The following is a 21,398-nucleotide window of genomic DNA, read 5'->3' as shown; positions in this document are numbered from 1 at the left end:
TTGTGAAAACTCAAGTCAGATTTCTATTATATAAATCAAGTAATGCTTTGGTAGGCTGGCCATCAACTTCATTCTTAGGGCCAACGACCACTGAAGATTTCCTACAAGTAAAGAATTCTGATTACTATTCTGGGATCATATCCTCTCCACTGAAAACAGGAAGCCCATCTCAGGGGCAGCATCTCCTCCCAGCACCCTTGGCCTGCAGAAAACAGCCACCTGGAGGTGTCCACGGTGGCTGGGGCTCCCTCACTAATGCATTTCTGAATGCTTTGGTGAAGGGAGTATTCCTTGGGCCCTTTGAAGGTGAGGAAAGATGCACAGGTTACATATGATAAATTACTCCATTATCCCTAACTCCTTAAGACTTTAGGATCCTTCCTGTACATTATTCCACAGAAATTCTATTAACTCAATGTCACTGTTGAGCACAGGTTTCAGCCAAACAACTAAATAAACAGACCACTCCCAGCTGCTCAAACTCCTACATTCATTTCAGCTTGCTTCCACTGTATAACAAACCTTATGACTTATGTTTCTCACTTAGACTTTTATGATTGTGTCCATTAGCAATTCAAGCTGGGTTCAGCGGGGGTGACTCACTTCTGCATCAGCTGGGCTCACTCACACATTTGCAATCAGTTGACAGATTGCTTGGAGGATGCTGGTCTTAGGTGGCCTCATTCACATGTCTTGGAGTTGGTGCTGGCTGTGGGCTGGGCCATGCACCTTCAGGAGGTCTATCCATGCTTTTTTTCAGTATGGAAGCTGGTCCAAAACAGCAAAAAGAGGGCCAGCCTCAACGTGCAATGTGCAAGTAGTTTTCATATTTCTGTTTGCATCACATTTGCTAATGTCTCAGTGGCCAAAGCAAGTCAGATAGCTAGGCCAAAATCAATGTGGAAGGGACTTACATGAGGGCCTGATCTACAAAATGGTATGTTTCCCTGGGGGCTATTGCTGTAACAATCTACCCAAGCATTAAGTCCACAAACCTATGAAGAGCGGATGATATCAGGGTTACCTACATTTAGCCCCAACCCAACGTTGTATTCTGTTTTCCTTGGTCCGATACCCTTAGAGTCCATCTCAGTGTAGATTAGTTAGGTTTCTTCTAGTATAAATTTAACAAAATCATGTAATTCTTTTGGAGTAAAGCCTTCTCCTCCAGAACAAGACTCTGCCCTTCTCCCCCTGAATATGCTGGGATCTGACTCTAAATAAAAGCCCGAAGACCATGAGAGCTGAGAGAAGCGGGGTTTGAAAAGGATAGGGATCTCCATGCAAGGGGACTGTCTCATCTGTGCTTATTACAGGTTTCCAAGCAAAGGAAGTCTGGTATCATCAAATAGAAAATGAGAGGCTCTTCCAAGGGAAGCTCAGGGATATTGAGGGATTAGGGGCGGTCAAAATTTTCAGCTTCGTCCAAGTCCGCCCAACATTCCTGTTCCTAGTCGTCAGGGTCCTATCCTTCCAAATTCCTGCCTCAGCTTTCACATGTGAGACTTGGCCAGTCTGTGACTGTTGGACTTGGGTCTGATTGTTTAGATGCATCTGTCCTATAACTAAAAGGAATAAGAGATGTGTTCAGGGCAGGCTCAGAAGCCCTGTGATGCGCTGAAGACGATTTGAGCCTTTGAGCTGTAAACTCTGGGCCATTAGTGTGTCTCCAAAACCCTGCCTTCTGCTGACACTCGACCTAGCTTGGATAGCCCCTAGTGTAATGAATCACAGTGCCATTGTATGCTGATTACCCGTTCCCGTTTTCTACCGGTCAAGAGTTCAGCTCTGAGTTTGAAGCAAATCCAGCCCAGCATCCTGTTTTTCAGAGTCTGTTTCCTAGGATTACTCCTGGTATCCAGTCCTGTACCAGCCAGGGTCTGGTCAGGAAAGTGGAGTGGATTTAATGTTAGGAATTGGTTATAAAGATATTAGAAGGTAGAAAGAGCAAAAAGTAGATAGCAAAGAGACCCAAATATTAGAGCTGTAGACAGCAGCTAACTTTCTGACCTGGACTGCTTACCAAAGTGACAAGTGCAGGAACTGGAAACAGGAAGGAATTCTCCGCCTCCCGCATTCCCATGCCCTAGGGCCTCCCATCTATTGAACTTTACAGGAAGTCAGCCGGCAAGGGAATCTGGTAGATACAGTTTGCTGAATTCCAACCCCTTCCTGGCAGGAAGGTAGGTTTGGAACTGAGAACAGGAGGTAAATAACCAACCAATTCCTGCGCCAAAACTTACCTAGGTAAATGGAGATATATTCCCTGAGAGAGGAAAATACAGAGGTAATGGATTCCAGTTACATTGCAGCACAAGGAACGTTCTTAAACTTTGTGGCGTTTGCCCATATAACAGGAGCCTAATATATATTTATTGATTAACTGGACAAGAAGATAGCAATAGGGAACTGCTTTGGCCAAGAACATAGAATAAAATAGATTAATTTGTAAATGCATTTTGTAGAAGTTGTATCAGTTGCATCGTTTGGTTGCAATTGAAAGAAAACCTGATGCAAATGGGTTTATATTAAAAAAACAGAATGCACTGGCTTATGTCACCAAACAGCCAAAGGTGTGGGTGGGCACAGGGGTCTAACGATGACATCAGGATCCAGTTTCTTTCTACCATCTCTTCCCTCTGCTTACCTTTGGTGACCTATTGTCAAACACGACTTTGTATTCTCAACAGCAGGCTCCTCTTAGGGGAAGTAAACTCCAAATAGCATGTTTTCCTCTCAGTTCTGTTTGTCCTATAAAAATAGAATTCCATGTTAGAACAGCTACAAGAAGTACCGAGGAAGCAACTAATGCCCAGAATACCGGGTTGTACAGATTGAACAGTAATATAACCAGGCTTAAGAAAAAAAAAGGGGGGGGGAGCTAAAAAGAAAAAAGAGAAAAGAAATACAATCGGACTGCTGGTCAAATCAGTCAACTTCCCAGTGTCTTGATCCCCTTTGCTTTAAGCTGTCTAGCTGATCTCCTGCTACCCGATGTCGTCTCAGCCTGCTACTTCTCTGCCATCTTGACTCCTCCCCCGATGCCATTCGATCCCCTTTGCTTTAAAACTCAGCACATGAAATGCTCAACTTATAGGTAATTTAAAGTTTAAATCAAAACAAAATTTAAGGAAGCATTTTCAATCATAACATTGGCAAATTCTTTTTTTTATTTTTAAGATTTTATTTATCTGATAGAGAGAGACAGTGAGAGAGGGAACACAAGCAGGGGGACTGGGAGAGGGTAGAATCAGGCTCCCTGCTGAGCAGAGAGCCTGCTGGGTTTCGATCCCAGGACCCTGGGATCATGACCTGAGCTGAAGGCAGATCCTGAACTGACTGAGCCACCCAGGCAAATCCTTTTTATTGATAACATACACTGCTCCAGAATATGTTGTTAAATTGGTGGACTCATAAATTGCTAGTGGTCATATAAATCAGTACAATTTTTTTGAGATGTATTTGTCTATAGATCAGAGACCATGCAATTTGCCGTACCATTTGCTTAAGTAATTATACTCTATAAATCTGAAATAATCCAAAAAGATATAGAAAGCTAAAGATATAGAGACATTCTTTGCAAATATGTGATTTTTTTTGAAGATCTCATTTATTTACTTGACAGAGAGAGAGAGTATGTGCACAAGAAGGGGGAGAGACAGGCAGAGGGAGAGGGAGAAGCAGGTTCTCCACAGAGCAGAAAACCTGATGTAGGACTCCACCCCAGGATCCTGGGATCAAGACCTGAGCCAAAGGCAGATGCTTTACCCATTAGGTTACCCAGGTGCCCCTAAATGTGTGATTTTTTAGAAAAAGCCTTTGCCATAACACTGAGTAAGGGGAAAAAAAGCAAAGTATATAACTCTATACTCAGTTAAAGTTTAAAAAAATGAACTAAAAAAAATACGCTTGGATATGTAGCAAGAACCATGTCAAGGTTTATACTTTTACCCCAAAATACCATTCTAATGATTTTTCTAAAGGAATCCACAGACTGAAGTAAAATGTGTCTTATATGAAAAAATGTACTAATTACTGTCTTATCTGAATGGCCCCAAACTGGAAATAACCCGTCAAACAAAATACAAGTGAGTTAGTCATAGTAATTTGTATTTGGAATGCAGACTACTATCTAGTCATAAAACGACAGTTGTAAAGATCATATGGAAATACGGAATAATTGGTATGATATGGTTTTCTCTATTTTACAAAAATTTTTGGTATTGTACAGCACTTTTGCAAAGTATTATTTTAAGTGTTCCCTTTGGCAACACCTACACTAAAGCTGGAAAGATAGAATGTTAGCATGGCCCTGTGCACACAATTCTGCAAAGCATTCCATGTTAAAATATAGATATGTATCATGATACGGAAACCAGAGCTCGCCCTGCTTATTGACCGTTGAAACCCTGTGATACTTGGAAATAGCAGTGGTGCTTCTGGCAGTGTATTAATAGAAATATGAAATATCTGTCATTTCTATCAGATTTTGAGAACTATGATTTTACTTACATATGGATTCTAAAAACAAATGAACAAACAGTAAAAGAGAAAGAGGCTCATAGTTACAGAGAACAAACTGGTGGGTGCGAGGGGAAGGGTGAGGGGGTGGGCAAAATAGGGGAAGGGTTGGAAGAGGTATAAACTTCTGGTTTTCAAATAAATAAGTCACAGCATAGGGAATATTGTCAATAATAGGGTAATAATTCTGTACAATGGCAGATGGTGACTAGACTTATTGTGGTGATCCTTTCATAATGTACATACATGTCGAACCACTATGTTGTATACCTGAAACTAAGGAATTTTATATATCAACTATACGTCAATAAAAAAATATGGAGTTTACTTCCACAAAGTTCTGCTTTTAGCACGTTTGGGAAGAAAATCTAAAATCCTATATTCCTTCCTTTTTTCCTTCCTCCTCTCCTTTGCTGTCTCAACTGTGAAATTAGAATGGTAATAACAGTCTCTGTGTCTGTCAGTGTGGTGAGATTATGGTCAATTTTTATTTTCTTTATATTCTTCCTATATTTGGAAGGTTTTAAAAAACACATTTTACATTTCATTTATGTATTTATTTATTTATTTTATTTGCCAGAGAGAGAGAGAACACAAGCAGGGGGAGCAGCAGGCTGAGGGAGAAGCAGGCCCCCCACTGAGCAGGGAGCCCGATGTGGGGCTGGATCTCAGGACCCTGGGACCATGCCCTGAGCCAAAGGCAGATGCCTAACCGACTGAGCCACCCAGACATCCCAACATTTTATATTTTTAATCTGAAAAAAAAAAAAACAATAAAATTGATGTTTTAAATTAAATTATTTAATTTAAATTTAAAAGATTTTTTAAAAAATATTTTGAAATTTTAGGAGCACCTGGGTGGCTCAGTCAGTTAAGTGTCTGCCTTCAGCTCGGGTCAGGATCCCAGAGTCCCGAGATCCAGCCCCACATCGGGCTCTCTGCTCAGTGGGGGGCCTGCTTCTCCCTCAGCCTGTGCCCTTCTTCCTGCTTGTGCTCTCTTTCTCTCAAATAAATAAATCAAATAATTTTAGAGTTTCAGTGTCTATCTCTTGAAAATTAAAAGGTTTCATGAATGACAAATATTATAGTATTTTTGGCAACAATTTTATGAGCACAGCCCCTGTTTTTTCCCTCATGTCAGGTGCACATTTTCACCCATGTTTTTAAGAAACACTAAAAAGAAACTAAAAGAAAAGTTGACTAAGTGAAAGTGCGCAGAGGCGTGAAGGTTGCCAGCATCCTGCCCGCTCAGTCAGGTGTGGCGCCGGCCTCCGCACACAGCGCATGACGAGCCTGTGACAGAACGTGTGACACACACATGTGATGCGTGAGCGCCTCCCTTCTGCTCCACGTTGAGCCCTGGGGACTTGACCTCAGAAACCACCCTCCTGGGGGCAGGCAGGTCAGGGGTGGGGAGTGAGAGGGGTCTTTCCAAAACACACACATTGTTTGAGTTCTCGTCTAAAAATGAAGAGAAGGGGAGAACAGTGCGTGTAAGGTGCTGGAATGTGACATTTGGAAGCTGTTTGGGGAAATGCCGGTCCCACTGTCTCCAGCTCAGTCCCCCTGAGAGGTGAAATGAAAAGTTTGAGCCGGAGTCCAGAGTCTCTCATGATCTCATGTAACCCCAAACTGAGGGTTACAGAGGAAGGTGGGCGGGGGGATGGGGTGACGGAGCGACAGGCATGAAGGAGGGCACGTGTGGTGATGAGCACTGGGTGCTCTATATAGGCCACTAATGAAATGTTGAACACTAAAAAAAGAAGAAAAGTTCAAGCCCAGGCCAGTAGATACTGCACTTTTCTGAGTGTTCATCAATGAGATTGGGGGTTCATTGGACTCCCCAACAACATCTTCTCCCTTTCAGGGCCATCTTGGGGGAAAGGCCGCTGGTCTAGTCCCAGGGACCCATCAGAGTCCATGTTGGGGTCTTAGACCACCCCCCCCCACCCGAGTCAGCACCATGTGAGATGTGAGGGGCACACGTTCTCTATGAGATAACCCGTACTTTCAGGGATTCTCAAGGGGCTGGAGAAATCCACACGGGAAAAGTTGTAGAAAAAGCAAAGCCACCTGTTGCATGGAGCACTGGGTGTTATACACAAACAACAAATCACAGAACGCCGCATCAAAAACTAATGATGTACTGTATAGTGACTAACATAACATGATTAAAAAAAAAAAAAAGCAAGACTTATAGTTAAGTGTCTGATGAGAGGAAACAAACCATAAGACACAAGGAATTGGACTGGGTGGGAGGGAATGAGAAATGTACTAGGCCTAGAAGATTTTTAGTGACAAGTAAGGAATAGATCAGTAATGGAGGCAAGGCTGATATTTGCAAACTTCACTGACCTGCCCAGCAGTGGCAATGGACCACAGGCTGGGGAAACCTCTGGAGGGTGGTGGTTGAGTGGTGGCCAGGAGGATATCTGGGGAACATGGGGAAGCAGCAAGATGGTCAGGATGGTGGGGGTCACTCAGGGTGCTTGGGACAGTGACTATTTTCTATCTAGATAGTTCTATCTAGTATCTGTATACTAGTTCTATCTAGTATCCAGTGACTGCTGAAAATCAGCCCTGAATGAGGGCAAAATGTATAAGAACGTGTAATACTTGCTTTTGTATATGGCATTTCATTTGATCCACCTATCTGTGGGTCTATTTATCTGTCCTTCTGTCTGTCCACAAGAGACCAAAAGCACAGGCGAAGGGGCAGACATGGGTCTGAAGGCAGCCATCGCTCATCTTTCATTCAGTCCTTTCGCCATGCCTCTCACAAACTCAGGGCCCCTGGGTGTTGGCAGCTGGGCACTGAGCTGAGGAGTCCATCCAGAGCTGGAATTGTCACATGGGAACTGGGTCTCATGCCACAAGCCCTGACAGGCAGCCAGGTCAGAATCTGCAAATGGCAACAGGAGGAAACAAGTGAATCATAATCTGAGTATGGATCCAAGTGAGGCGTCAGGGGAGGCGGGTCTGACAGGGAGGCAGGGACCGATCAGAAATCCAATCATGGTGTTTTGTCGGGAACTGATGGCTCTCCAGCATTGCAAACAGGTTTGAGAGGGAAACGAATAGAGCCTGAACCAATTGGACTCGATAGTAGTAATGTTACCATCATTTTGATTTCCGTGGCTCGTTAAGATTTGCAAAGCATTTTCAAATATCTAGTTGAGCCTTCCTGACAAGTGGTAAAGCAAATAGTGCACACATTCTCATTTACTGCTAGGGCAAATCAGGTTTGGAGAAGGAGAGTAACTTGCCCATTTCTTTTTTTTTGTTTTTCCCTAAAGATTTTATTTATTTTATTTGACAGAGATTACAAGTAGGCAGAGGCAAGCAGAGAGAGGAGGAAGCAGGCTCCCCGCTGAGCAGAGGGCCTGATGCAGGGCTCGATCCCAGGATCCCGGGATCATGACCTGAGCCGAAGGCAGAGGCTTTAACCCACTGAGCCACCCAGGCGCCGCTGCCCATTTCTTTTTGAGTAGGGTTACCAGTTGAGTAGCTCAAGGAGATGCCATAAACACAGAACATCTTCATTTTTATCCCAGCACGTACGAAGAGTTGCATTGATATGTATATACATCAATTAATATGGCTGGGGAAAGAGCTCAGACTGACAAAGCATCTATTTTAAAACATTGTCTTTTTTTCTGTTTACCTCTGTCTTAATTAGCAACCCACATAAGGACAAGAAGGTGAGCCTGTACTATCTGAAGACTAAGAAAGCCGAGAGTATAGTCAGTCAGGTAAGTGAGAGTTTTCTAATTTAAGATCCCAGCTTGACTAAGTCAAGACCAAGGAGATGGAATACAAAGTCTTTCTTTCAGGTGTGTCGGCACCGAAGATGGAAGAAGCTTGCTTTGATAGCAGCGAATGTGAAAAAAATCTCAGGACGTAATGTAAAATAATGAGTAACATCATATTCATAAAGGACAAATGTGCCGTAACCACAAATGGGGGTTGAGTTGAAATCCAACTGTTAAAAAGCTAAGAACTTTAGCACATCCGATAGCAGGATACTGTGAACTGTGAACAAATAGTTTTGATGCAACTTCTCTGTCTAGACCAGCCTGCATCTAAGGTATTTTGTTCTATTCTCCGCCCTACTTAACTGGGACATTGATTGATGGCAATAGATCTGGAGTGGGACACCCAAAATAGTGGCAGGGCTGGAAAACATTGTCGATTAGGAATACATAAGGGAGTTGGGTGTATTTCTCCTGGAGAAGAATTATCAAGGGAAAACATGAAAGCCGAGTTCAAGAGGTATGAGTTTCACAGAAGTAGAGTTTGACCTAGAACTGGCAAGAACTCACTAACAACTAGAGCTACTCACCAAAGTTCATCTCCCAGTTGTTGGAAATATTCACACATCCTGGAACTACGTTCCCGAGGGAAGTATACTCATAAGGTCTCCTTTTTATCCTAAGATCTGTAACTGTTCGAACTAGTCACTCAACTTCCTTCAGGGTCAGGTGGGAGTGGGGGGGTGATGGTAGAATGAGATGGTTTCCAGCTCTGCCCTGTCTGATGCATTGGTTCTAGGGTGGAATTTCACTTCTGTTTCACAGCGATACCACCGACCGGGATCTTCCATCAGCCACGTGACTCTCAAGATCTTATCCTCAAATGAACTTTCCTCTACCAAGATATTCTAACCAATCTATCATCAAACGAGCCCAGTTTCCATACCTCATTGGCATGGTTCCTTGAGAACTATGTCAACTTGCCATATTCCTTTTTTTTTTTTTTTTTTGGCACAGAAAAGGAGAGGTAGAGAGCACAAGCAGGGGGAGCTGCAGACAGAGGGAGAAGGAAAAGCAGGCTCTGTACCAAGCAGGGAGCCCAACTCAGAACCTGATCCCAGGACCCTGGGATCATGACCTGAGCAGAAGGCGGGCACTTAATCAACTGAGGCACCCAGGCGCCCAGCCATATTCCTTTCTCAATATTCTTACTTTTTCCCTCTAAACTCTGTTTTTAAACCCAAACATCCTGTTTTCAACACTCCTTGTGTCTAGGAACAGAGTGAGGCTAATGACACAAATGAGAGACTAATTAAAGGGTGGACAATACCTGCCTTTTACCTGGAGGATAACATCAGGATTGAGGAAGAGCAGAGGGCTTGTTTTGTTTTTTTTTTTTTTTTTTAAGATTTTATTTATTTGACAGAGATAGATCACAAGTAGACAGAGAGGCAGGCAGAGAGAGAGGGAAGCAGGGTCCCTGCTGAGCAGAGAGCCCAATGCGGGGCTCCATCCCAGGACCCTGAGACCATGACCGGAGCCGAACGCAGAGGCTTTAACCCACTGAGCCACTCAGGCGCCCCGGAGGGCTTGGTTTTAAGGCACTAGCCAGGAGTCCTACCACCTCAGAGACGTGCATCCAGATAGTCACTGCAGGCAAAAGAAGTGGTTGCGTCTGGGCGCGTGAAGAGGGATGCCGGGAAGTCCCTGTCCTTCCTACTATACCGACATCACCTGCATGTCTCCATCTTTCTGCCTGAACACTCAACTTCCGAGATTATTTCCTGTAGGCCTCAAAGCCTTTTTAGACTTCAAGAAGTGCCCTAGGAGCTACTGATTAACTCAACCAAGGCAACAGACTAAGACTTGGGAGAAGGGGCCATTTTTAGGAATGTAGGGTCCAGGGCTCTCCTTGGAAGATGTAGTTATGGGAAAACCACAGTGTTATCTTTTTCATGCATTTACCACGGATTTAGTGCTAAGCACTATATACTAGGCACAAGGGAGGCAGAGATAGTAAGACATCGTTCTTGTCCTCAAGGGACTTGCAGATCGTAGAAGCCGTCTTTCTGACCTTTTACATAGTTTACTATATACAGGGAAAGATGTCATAAGATGACTCAAACGGGGAAAGCAGTTGGGGTATGTGTCGTTGGTTAACCCATGACGGGGCCTTTATCCTGCAGTCACGAAGGGGGTGGGGAGGGGCTGGCTAGAAACCGCTGGTTTGGTCAATGGAGGACTGTACACCCAGGGAGGGAACAGGGATCCTGGAAGAACTGGAGGGATGTCCGACAAAACCTCTCAGTCAGGGGCTGGGCCATAAATTCTTCTGTAGGGTTTTATGTTTTCAGGCAGTCCTTTACAGAATTAAGGAGCCACCACTGCCCGCCCCCCCAACCCCAACCCCCCGCTCCCCTGGCAATACCAGTAAGGCTGAGGAGCTAGAATTCCTCAGGATTTTCTTTTGGTGTCTCAGGCAGAGGAAGGCAGATGAGAGGCGTAGCATGCTGTAAAAGCAGACTGTTCACCACAAAACACTGGGGGATAATGAAACACTCTCCCTCACTAACAGCGGCTAACTTCAGCAGAGATACACCACCCTGGGGAGGCACGTGGCAAAAGCTCATGGGGAAAGGGGGAAACGGAGACTGATTTCATAAAGTTTCCTAGTTGGGTTTATATGACCTTTACCAGCCTGCCTGGAGACCTGTAGATAAAGGCCTGAGTCGAAGCTACTCTGCCACTGATTAGGGACACACCCACAGGCTGGCCCCTGTCTGAGCCTGTTTCCTCCCAGGTGAGATAACCCATCTCCCGCCCCCCAGCATTGTTGAGAGGAGTAAGGATAACATACTCACGTACCCACCCCCATTAGTATGTAGCCAAATAGCCAAAGCCATTCCAGTTAGGATCTTGGTTTTACATTTATGTAATTAAACTAATTATTATGGTCTCCCCCCGCCGTGAAAGAATCAACCTCAAAGGTAAATTTAAAATGTTCTTTCTGGGGGAAAAAATCTGGCAACTTAGAAATAGAAGCTTCAAAAAAAAATAAATAAAAGAAAGAAAGAGAAAAAAGAAATAGCAGCTTCTCTCTACTGCCACACCCCAACTTCCTATTTCCAGCAATTAAGATGTCATGAAATATTGGCCCCCAGTTGAAGCTGGGGCACCTCATTACATAGGGCAATTTTCTGTTAAGAGCTTATTTCCTGAAAATCCCCGGCTTTTCACTGCTAGTTGAGCAGACTCTGTTGTCCCTCAACATAGGTTTTGAGACAAATGACCATACTAGTGGCTAATCATTCACTAAGCTTTGGTTAGTTGGTGCCCAAGTGAAGGTGCAGAAGGAAGGAATCCCCGGGGAAGTCTGCTGTGCTAAACACTGTGTGGGCTGCTCTGCATATATCATTAAATTTAACCCCTTCGAACACTTTGGAGAGATAAATAGGATTATTCTCATTTTTCTGTTGAGAAATGGAAGCTGAGAGTCCCATATCCAAAGTAATGCAACTGGAAACGGCAATAGTCCTGGAGCCCAAATACATTGCTCTCTAACTCCAAAATTTCTTATGCCAACCGCAGAGGAAAATGTATTTTGGAGTTCATCTAAGCAAGACGTAATTAAGAAGTGCAATGAACTGGAAGATAGGTTCACTACTTCTACACACACATAAGTGATTTGCTCTCCATTGGACACTCACTTCCGGTTGTAACTGAAACCAAGCTGCCCGGGCTCAAGTTCAGACACTTCCTCTCCACTCAGCCAACTGCCACAAAGGAAAAAGAAGTGGCGAAAGGCAGTTTCAGGCCCATCATCAGCAAACTCGACTAACCTTCTCTGGTCGAGAGGAGTAAAGGGACCACATCCATCCATCCCAGGACATCTGGCAGTTGCCTGGGAGAGCGACACCAATCCGTTGTTTCCCAATACACGTTGTTCTAGTCGTCTGGCCCCAACAGTCGAAGCTGAAAAACCATCCTGCTTCCCAAGCAAAATCGTGTTTATGTGTAAAGGCACACTTGCGTTCTGCCAGTTGATATTCACTGCCGCCCCTCTGGTCCCTCTCAGGAAGCACTGGCTACACAGGTCTTTGCAGACCAGGGACCCTTTGGGGGATCCACACTTGGAGACACAGACCACACTTGGAGAAGAACTGTTACCATCTCACTCTGAATTACAACAGCCTGACCTCGGTTCCTTCCAAGATAAATCCCACCACTTGACCCTCGAGGTGGTCTGCACCTATCAATTAATTGCAGATTACTTTCTTCCTCTTTCTGTCTTTTTTTTCCTGTTTTATTTCAAGCAACCCAGAGGCCTGCCTAAAGCAATCTTCAGTGACTACAAATGTTCTGAAGGAAATAGAGAGATGAAGAGATCTAGACCATATTTTCTTTTCAGTGATTCCTGTATAATTGAGCCCAACTGTTATTTTTTATCTTGAAAATTAAAGCTGCCCCTGGAGGCAGCTATTTGCATGTTTCTTCCCCTGCCTTCCCCTTTGGCTACCCCGCACCCAGGGGTTTAGAGGAACCGGCTACCTGTGGGAAGGGGGTAGAGAGATCACGTAAGCAAAGCTACCAGCCCAGGGTGAGCACCTGACTTGGCCTTTCTGCAGTCACATTGCACAATTCAATTTAAAAGCCAATGCAAATACCACCCTACCACCAACTATACCTTTCCTTTGTCAACTCTATTTTATGGTAACATGATTTTCCATCACTGAGTGATGAGACTGTGATGACCTTAAGGGATTTCTATGCTGAATTCCCAGAAACACTTTGGGGGAAGAATATTACTTCTCTTTTGCTTCGCCTCTCCAAAGGTCCCTCCTGGGCACCTCAAATTTACTCTTCAACCCACTCTTCTTTTGAGGGAAATGAGTCTATGTTTCCCCGTACATCCCACTCGTACACCTCAGTGGCCAATACACACAAAATCCAGAGCCAGTCCCTTAGCCAATTGCAGGAATAACCTCCCACAGGTGCTGAAACCTCATTTGAGCCTGGATTTGTCCCCCCTCAGGATTCCTCTTGGAGGAAAAGATTCAGGGCAGCCCCCACGCAGAGGACTGAGCATAGAACAAAAACCCCAGAGCCTTCCAGCTTCAAGCGTTTCTTTGGTTCCCATGAGGCACCTGGGGCTGGAAGGAGAAAAGTCTAGCACAGGAAGGACAGCAGAAGCTTTGGAAAGGGATTTCTTAGGAGACCTGAAAAAGTGTGCAGAGAGCTCTGTAGTGACTAGGAATGCAAAGATATCAGTGCCTGACAAACAGTAGGTGCTCAATATGTGCTTATAATAATTGAACGATTGCATGAATGAATGGGTAAAAGGGAAAAGGCGGAAGAGATGAGGAGGGCTGGGTACAGATGACACTCGCCTTCCTTTCCTCCTAGGATCTTTTTAGGGTTATTTCCGTTTTTTCCACTGGCTCCAGGATGGTGCACAGGCATCACCTCCAGGCTGAAGGCTTCTCGATTGGTCCATCTTTCCAGCCTCAGTGCCGTCTAGACTTAGGTGTCCACTTCCGCACCTCTCAGGCAAAAGGCTCTAGATATAACAAGCCTAGGTAGTTAAGACAAAAGAGAAAAGAAAAAGGTGAGCCAAGAAGCCTGCATTCTCTTCCTTCTGTTTCAATTTGCTGGTGCTTCCGGGAGAGTTAAATTCTTCAGGCCCTGTTATCCATGACTGAACTGCAGTTAATATCACTGAAGCACCTGGATGGGAAATCCACTGACGCTAGATTTGTGACATTGTAAAGGGAAGTACCATAGGTAATATCTAGAGAAAACACCTTTAAAACAAACCCTTAGTTCTTAGCAGCTCTTTCCTAAACCATCGCTCCTTGAACTTTAATGCACCCTTGAACCTCTGGAGAGCTTTATCATATCATTAATGAAGTATACTGGACACACAATATTACATCACTTTCCGGTGCACAGCATGGTGACTTGACATTTGTATATGTAGCAAAATGTTCACCTTCATAAGCCAGTTACCAACTGTCACCATACAAAGTTAATACAGTTATTTTTTAAATACAATGTTATTAACTACATGCCCCATGTTGTACATTACATCCCTAGGACTTACTTATTTTATAACCGGAAGCTTGTACTTTTTTTTTTTAATTTTATTTATTTATTTGACAGAGAGCACAAGTAGGCGGGGGGGGGGGGGGAGGGTGAAGCAGGTTCCCTGCCGAGCAGAGAGCCCAATGCGGGGCTCGATCCCAGAACCCTGGGATCATGACCTGAGCCAAAGGCAGAGGCTTTAACCCACTGAGCCACCCAGGTACCCCTGGAAGCTTGTACTTTTTGATCCCCGTCACCCATTTTGCCTCACCCTAACCCTCCTCCCCTCCAGCAACACTCAACCTGTTCTCTGAATCTGAGTCTGGGTTTGGTTTGATTGGGTTTGTTTAGGTCCTAGCTCAGATCATTTGCCAAAAGTGTCTTGCAGCTTTAATTCTTGTCAAGCCTGCCTCACCCTCGTGCACCTGCCGGACACTCTGGACATCATCAGTGACTTGCAGAGCCCCAAACATGCCGGGTTCTTCACACCTGGGTGGCTTTGTCCATCCTCCCTCTGCTCTTCACCCCCCTTCCCTGGATGAGCTCCTTCACAGCTCAGCTCACATTAACTTCTCCCGGGGAAGGCTAGATGTGAAATGTTCTTCCACTCTTTGGTACAATTCACCACTGAAGCTTTCCTGTCCTGGACTTTTGTCTGTTGGGAGATTTTTGATTACTGATTCAATCTCCTTTCTAGTAATCAGTCCAGATTTTTTGTTTCTTCCTGATTCAGTCTTGAAAGATTGTATGTTTCTAGGTTGTCTGACATGTTGGTGTAGCCGTCGCTTACAATCCTTTGTCCTTCTGTGATGTCAGGTGTGACTGGCCTTTCATTCCTGATTTCATTTGACCCTCTCTCTCTTCTCGTGGTGAGTCTTGCTAACAGCTTCTGTCATTTATCTTTCCAAAGAACTAGCTCTTGTTTTTGAGGATCTTTTCTATTATCTTTTTAGTCTCTATTTCATTTATTTCCATTCTGATCTTTACTATGTCCTTCCTTCTGCTAACTTTGGGTTTCATTTGTTCTTCATTTTCTAGTTCTTTTAAGTGTAAGGTTAGGTTGTTTCCTCGAGATTTTTCTTGTTTCTTGAGGCAGACTGGTGTTGCCATGAACTTCCCTCCTAGAAAGTCTTGCTGCATCCCATAGATTTTAGTGTGTCATTTTTCAGTTTTCATCTATCTCTGGGTATTTTTTAATTTCTCCTTTTAATTTCTTTGATGACCCAGTGGTTGTTCAGTAGCACGGTGTTTAATCTCCTCATATTTGTGGATTTCCCAGCTTCCTTCTTATGATCAATTTCTGGTTTCTCGCCATTGTGGTTGGGAAAGATGCTTGACAAGACTTCAATCTTCTTAAATTTGTCGAGACTTGTTTTGTTTTGCCAAACAGGTGATCGGTCCTGGAGACTGTTCCACACGTAATTGAGAATGTGAATTCTGCTGCTTTGGGATAGAATGTTCTTTATGTATCTATGAAGTCCATCCAGTCTAGTGCAATGTTTAAAGCTGATGTTTCTTTATTAATATTCTGTCAGTGGATGACCTATCCATTGACACATGTGATATCTTCATGGATATATACATGTTCTTTCTCGCTCCCCCTCCTTCTTCTCCTCAAGGTCTCTGAGGTTTGTTGTTTTTTCGTTTTTTCTTTTTTTTTTTTTTTCATTTTTTAAAGTTCTTTTTACTTTTTGCCACTCTGTCTCAGTGGGTTTCCGTGTCTTGTCCTCCAACTCACCGGTCTGTTCTGTTTCATCCAGTCTGCTGTGCTCAGTTATTGTACTCGCCAGCTCTGTGACTTCTGCTTGTTGTTTTCTTCTCTTTTTTGGTCTCCTTCTTGAAGTCCTTGCTCTGTTCATCCCTTCTCCTGGGCTCAGCGAGCACTGTCCTGACTATTACTTGGGATCTTTATCAGGCAGACCACTTACAGCCCTATCATTAAGGTCTTTTTCTGAGGTTTTGTCTTTCTCTCTCATTTAGGACGGCTTCTCTGTTTCTTCATTTTGCCTGATGCTGTGTTTCTGCAGAATAGCCGAAACAGCTGCCTCTTTCAGGGTTAAAGGAATAGCCTTGTGGGAGTGATGAAACTTCTTATTTACCCTTGTCCTAGTTCTCAGTTGTCTCTTGAACCTTTATGATTATCTAAACGGCCTGGTTTATTTTTGGTAAGTCTCTGCTGTTAACAGTGTTCCAAGGCCTATCAGTGTTCCAAGGGGAGAAATCTCACTAGCAGCCACTTTCAGACTGACTGGAAGTCAGACCCACACACAGAAGCTTTTGAAGTATGCAGAATGTATAGTCCTGTGAGGCCACGGTCGTTAAGCCCTTCTGGTCTCCAGGTTGGGAGCTCTGGATGTGTCCCTGGGCAATAGTTTCAGGAACCAGGGCTCCAGATAAATGCAGAAGCTCCTTCCTGTGAGGTCTTACCAAGCTATCACAGGGCCAAGGGGGTGTGCAAGGATGGTGCATCTCAGGAGATGTTTTCTGGGAACACCTCCACAGCCTCTAGCTGTGTGGCAACCCTGAAGCCCATCTCTCAGGCTGAAGCTCCAGGATAAGAAAACAAGCCTTTTTCACACGAAGACTGGGGCTGCGTTTCAGTAAGCTGCCTGTGCAGTGCCCTGGCCCACACCTGGCATTCTGATAGTTTTAGCTCAGGATCCCTGCCCCACCCCTGGCCTTGGCCACCAGGGCCAGGTGAACGGGGGGCAGCCTCTATGTGGTTGGCGGGGGCTGCTGGCTTTTAGCAGGGCAGCTGGAAAGTGCACAGATGACACCCACTGGCACCTCTGCCTTGGGAGAGACTCGACTATCCCTGACGCCCAGCAGATGTCCCCTGACTAGCAGATGAATCTCCTCTAAGTACAGCCTAAGGGAATTTCATATTTGCGCTTTTGCACTGGATCGTGGGGTGAGTGAGCTCCCCCCCCCCGACACAAGCCATTTGAAAGGAGACCCTTTGTTTTCTAGAGCACTTTGGGTCCCGTTGGTTTGGGGAGCTCGTCTCTCTGGCACAGATCCCAAGAGTTGGGGTGCCTGATGGGAGGCACCAACCTTTGTTCCTCCAGGAGAAGCCCCGGATGGGTGAGATTCCCCCCATTGGATGTCCCCACAATGGGTCGGTAGTTTTATTAGCCGAGACCATATCTCTGTCTCTCTATCCATCTTGATGTTGTCCTTTTATCCTTTGTTGTGGGGAGCAGTTCAGTAGGGGATTTTCAGACCAATTTCAGAGGGAAAGAAGGTGAGCTCAGGATTTTCCTACACAGCCACCTTGAAACCCCCCTCCCCAAAGAGCTGATTAAAGTGCAGGTCCCGATTCAGTGGGCTGGGTGGGACCCAGGATTCTACAGTTTTCAAAGTGTGTCTGGTGAAGCCACAGCTGCCCTTTGGCTTCCAGACTTTACCCAAACCAGACTTTGAGTAGCACGGGCCTGGAGTTTAGGTCTTAGCTTAGATCCTTGCTAAAGTGTCTTCCAGATTCAATTTTTGCCAAGTCTCCCCCACTCTCACACACCTGCTGGACACTCTGGACATCATCGGTGACTTGCAGAGCCCCAAACGTGCCAGGCTCTTAGACCTGTGTGGCTTTGTCCATCTTCCCTCTGCCCTTCACCCCCCTTCGCTGGACGAGCTCCTTCACGGCTCAGCTCACATGTAACCTCTCCCAGGGAACCTTCCCCAGTTCTCCAGCCTACCAGGCAGTCAGGTCCTCTCTCCTCTGTGCTCATCACACTGTACCATAATATGCTGTTTACATGTCCTTGTTCATAGCATAGGGCCACTCAGGTTATGCCCTACACAGGGGTCCTTGGCCAAAGAGGCAAGAAGGGGCTGAAATCCATTCTGTCCCCACTTGTTGTCCATGAGCCCCGGCACAGAGCTGCCTCCACCAGGAGGAAGGGCTGACTTTTTCCAAATCACATAAAGGAGCTGACGGTCTTTTCTACCAGATGTGGGGTCTCATTCATCTCTCAGTTTCTATCTGTTCGCACAGTGCCTGTCACGGCTCAGCATTCGGTAACACGTTTGAATGAAGGAATGATGAGAGAAAGAAATGAAGAGCTACAGAGAGGAAAGCACAGACAATAACTTCATTCAGTCCTCATGGTAAATCAGCTGAACTATGAGCGAGAGATCTGGGAATCTGCTAATGTGCTGCTGGAAAGACCAGGTCCTCCAAGCCCCATTTTACTAAAGGGATTATAACAGGTATTAGTGAAAAGAGATGGAAAGGCTGCAGTCAGCACCTGTAGAAAACTCATCAGAAAGAGCAAAGAAACAGGCTGCCCGCAAGCATACTCCTGACTTGTAATGTCTTTTCGAGTCTAGGGGAAGAGGAGGGAGACTCCGAAGATACCGTTTGCTCGTAAGCTTCAGAAGCTTTTGAAAGCAGCAATTTCTACTGCAAAAACATCCTGAGGACAAGAAGAGGTGATGACAAAACCATGAATTCGCCTAGAGGGGCTGAAGCCAAAAACAGAGGCGAAGGTCCCAGCTTGTGAAAGTGAGTCTCCTCTGACCGCAAAGACTCTGGGCTTCGGGGAGAAAGGTCCAGCCCGGGGAAAGGAACATCTCCATGCAGTCTTTTCACCAGGGCAGGGGGTGGGGGGGTCCGTTGATCTGCTTTGTGAGAGTTCCTCGGTTGTTTCCACGTGAGCACTGCCCTGACGAGACTGTGAACTTCTAGAAGTGGGGACTCAGACTCAGGCCTCTTATATCTTCCTGGGGTCACGGGCTGCTCTATGAAATGAAGTCGGTGCTGGACTTGCGGGAGTTCACAGCGGCCACGGCTGATAAAAGAAGGGGGGGTGAAGGTCTAAGAATCCTCAGTCAATATCCAGAATTTCACATTGGAATGGTGCCAGAGATTCCTCCGGGAGACATACTGATACCTTGCAGAAACCCATCCTGGACTTCGCCTCTTACATCACCTTCTTCTCGTTCAGACCAGTTTCTGAAGATACGAGCATGGTTCTGGAGTAAGGGGAACTGAGAATCTTGAGTACGGTAGGCTATCATGTGACTTCGGGATAACATGTTCAAAGCAAAACCTAAATTCAACACAGAGAGAGAGAGAGAGAGAGAGGAATGTGGGGTAAGGTCTCTAGATCCGCATTTATCTCTTATCAGAATTTAATCCGAGATTTCCTTGCCTCCAGCCAGTGTGGCAAATAATCAGAAAAAGCGAGACAGCTCTTACGGCATATCTTTTCGTCCAAGGGACTCTCTGTTCTTGTTATCTAGGATGAACTTTGTGATCAGATGACATACAGTCACTGTCAAGAAGAATAGAGATGAGATCTTTCTAACGTATCACCACCCTAACACTTAACACTAAAACCTGCCCAACAACCGGGGGGCTTCTTGAGGCAAGAACTGAGCACATACAAAGTTTCCTCTTTTTAAGGCACTAAAAAATGCTGAGTTCATATACTTGTTCCCTGTGTCATTTCTAGACGGAAGGCAGGCTAGTTAATTTCTTGTTTTACTTTCCTAAGAAAATAAGCCATGTTGCAACTGTTAATTAAAAAAAAAATGGTTTTCAGGTCTTAAAAAACACATGCTCATTTTAGAAAAATGTGGAAATCATCAAGGAGTTCAAAAAAGAAAGGTCCCTCTGAATGCCAGAAACTAGCACAAACTTACCCATATATTGCTGTAGCTTTTCAAAAGTCAGAGAGAAAATCAGCATAGGAAAAGCTACGTTCACATATTCACAAAGTGGGTCAGATGCAGGCTACATTCTTACCTCGGGGGAGTGGCGCAGTAGTGGAAGTAAACTCATCTGGAAATATGAAATGTCAGATCCAAAAATTAAGGCACCATGTGACTGCTGATCATGATTTCCCCTGGATAAGAGTGCACATTTCCTGATCTATAACATGACTTCCTGTTTTAAAACAGATTGGAGAGGTTTGGACACACTTGTGTGCTATCTCTACCTTTTGGAGGAAAGCTTCAAGCACCTTCTCAGGTACTGGGATATCTCTTATGGCTGGTGTGCACGAGCACATGCACACACACACACACACACACACACACACAGAAAAATCCATTTGGGAGAAGTTAGAGAAATCCCAACACATTATTTATCAGGCAATTCACGTGTATCCTTTTGAAAAAGGTCGACTCTGGCTATTTTATTACTGATAAGACATTTCTTCTGAGTGTCCACAACATTTTTCCTTCTTACCCAACTCTTCTTTCTGGAGTTCTTTACCTGGTTCTCGGAAGACATTGGAAGAGACTTCACTTCCTTGGACACCTCACGGTAGACAGCTGAATGTCTTACTCTGTGATCCTGGCATTGCCTTGAGGCTGATTGCTGAAGCTTCAAACTTTGATTTAAGCACCCAAACTGTTGGAGTCAGTATGTGTGGCCTGGCCTCGCGGCAAGGACCATCACCAAGCCCTACCCATGCACCAGGCACTGTTCTTTGTGCTTTACAAGTACCAACTCCTAAAATCCTCATCATTAAATCCTTGTAACCTTCCCACGAGCTGGACACCGTATTTCCCTATTTCACATATGAGGGACAGAGAGTGGTTTGCCCAAAGTTACAGGGCTGATAAGTGGCAAAACCATGATAGAACCAGGCAGCCTAGGTCTGTCCATCAGCAGCCAGAACACTCAAGAGCCTCATCTCAGTCCATTTTCCCAAGTGGAAAATTACATGATTCCTTCTGTCTACCTCCATCCCTCGACATGTCGCCTTGAGTGACTGAATGTGAAGTTCAAAAGAGCTGCATCCTTGAACCACTCCTTTCCTTGAGGTCCCTGGGAGAAGCCACATGCTCGCCCGTGAAGACTTGTGCGCTCCTTGTCCAATGGGGCACAGTGGAGGACAACACTCTGCCTGTGCTACCAGGGGCATGGAGGTGAGTTTTCTTGTTCATTTAGCACGAAGAGTCGCTCAGGTTGAGGACTGCTGCCCCGTCCCTCCTTGGCTACCACAAGAGAAGGTCTCCTGGGTGTCAGCTTCACGTGATCGGCCTCAAACAGAGAGAGGTCATGTGCTCCCAAGAGGACAACTTCTTGCC

At 45.0% G+C, this 21,398-nt stretch overlaps 1 protein-coding gene across 6 annotated transcripts in view; it reads left to right on the top strand.

Moving 5' to 3' along the window:
* Positions 1 to 21,398, top strand: part of PDCD1LG2 (programmed cell death 1 ligand 2) — a 97,701-nt gene that overhangs the window by 55,605 nt on the left and 20,698 nt on the right. For 5 of the 6 annotated variants that reach the window (XR_013967709.1, XR_013967710.1, XR_013967711.1 and 2 more), the window contains exon 7: positions 8,201 to 8,273. The gene's annotated coding sequence lies outside the window, so the exon portion shown is untranslated. Of the gene's footprint in view, positions 1 to 8,200; positions 8,274 to 20,261; positions 20,317 to 21,398 lie in introns of those variants that run through there. The other variant, XR_013967714.1, reaches the window with a different exon arrangement.

This window comes from Martes martes (genome assembly GCF_963455335.1).
Source record: "Martes martes genome assembly, chromosome: 12".
NCBI classification, from domain to species: Eukaryota; Metazoa; Chordata; class Mammalia; order Carnivora; family Mustelidae; genus Martes; species Martes martes.
The sequence above is the reverse complement of the archived record's forward strand: the minus strand, read 5'-3'. Positions and strand labels throughout refer to the sequence as shown.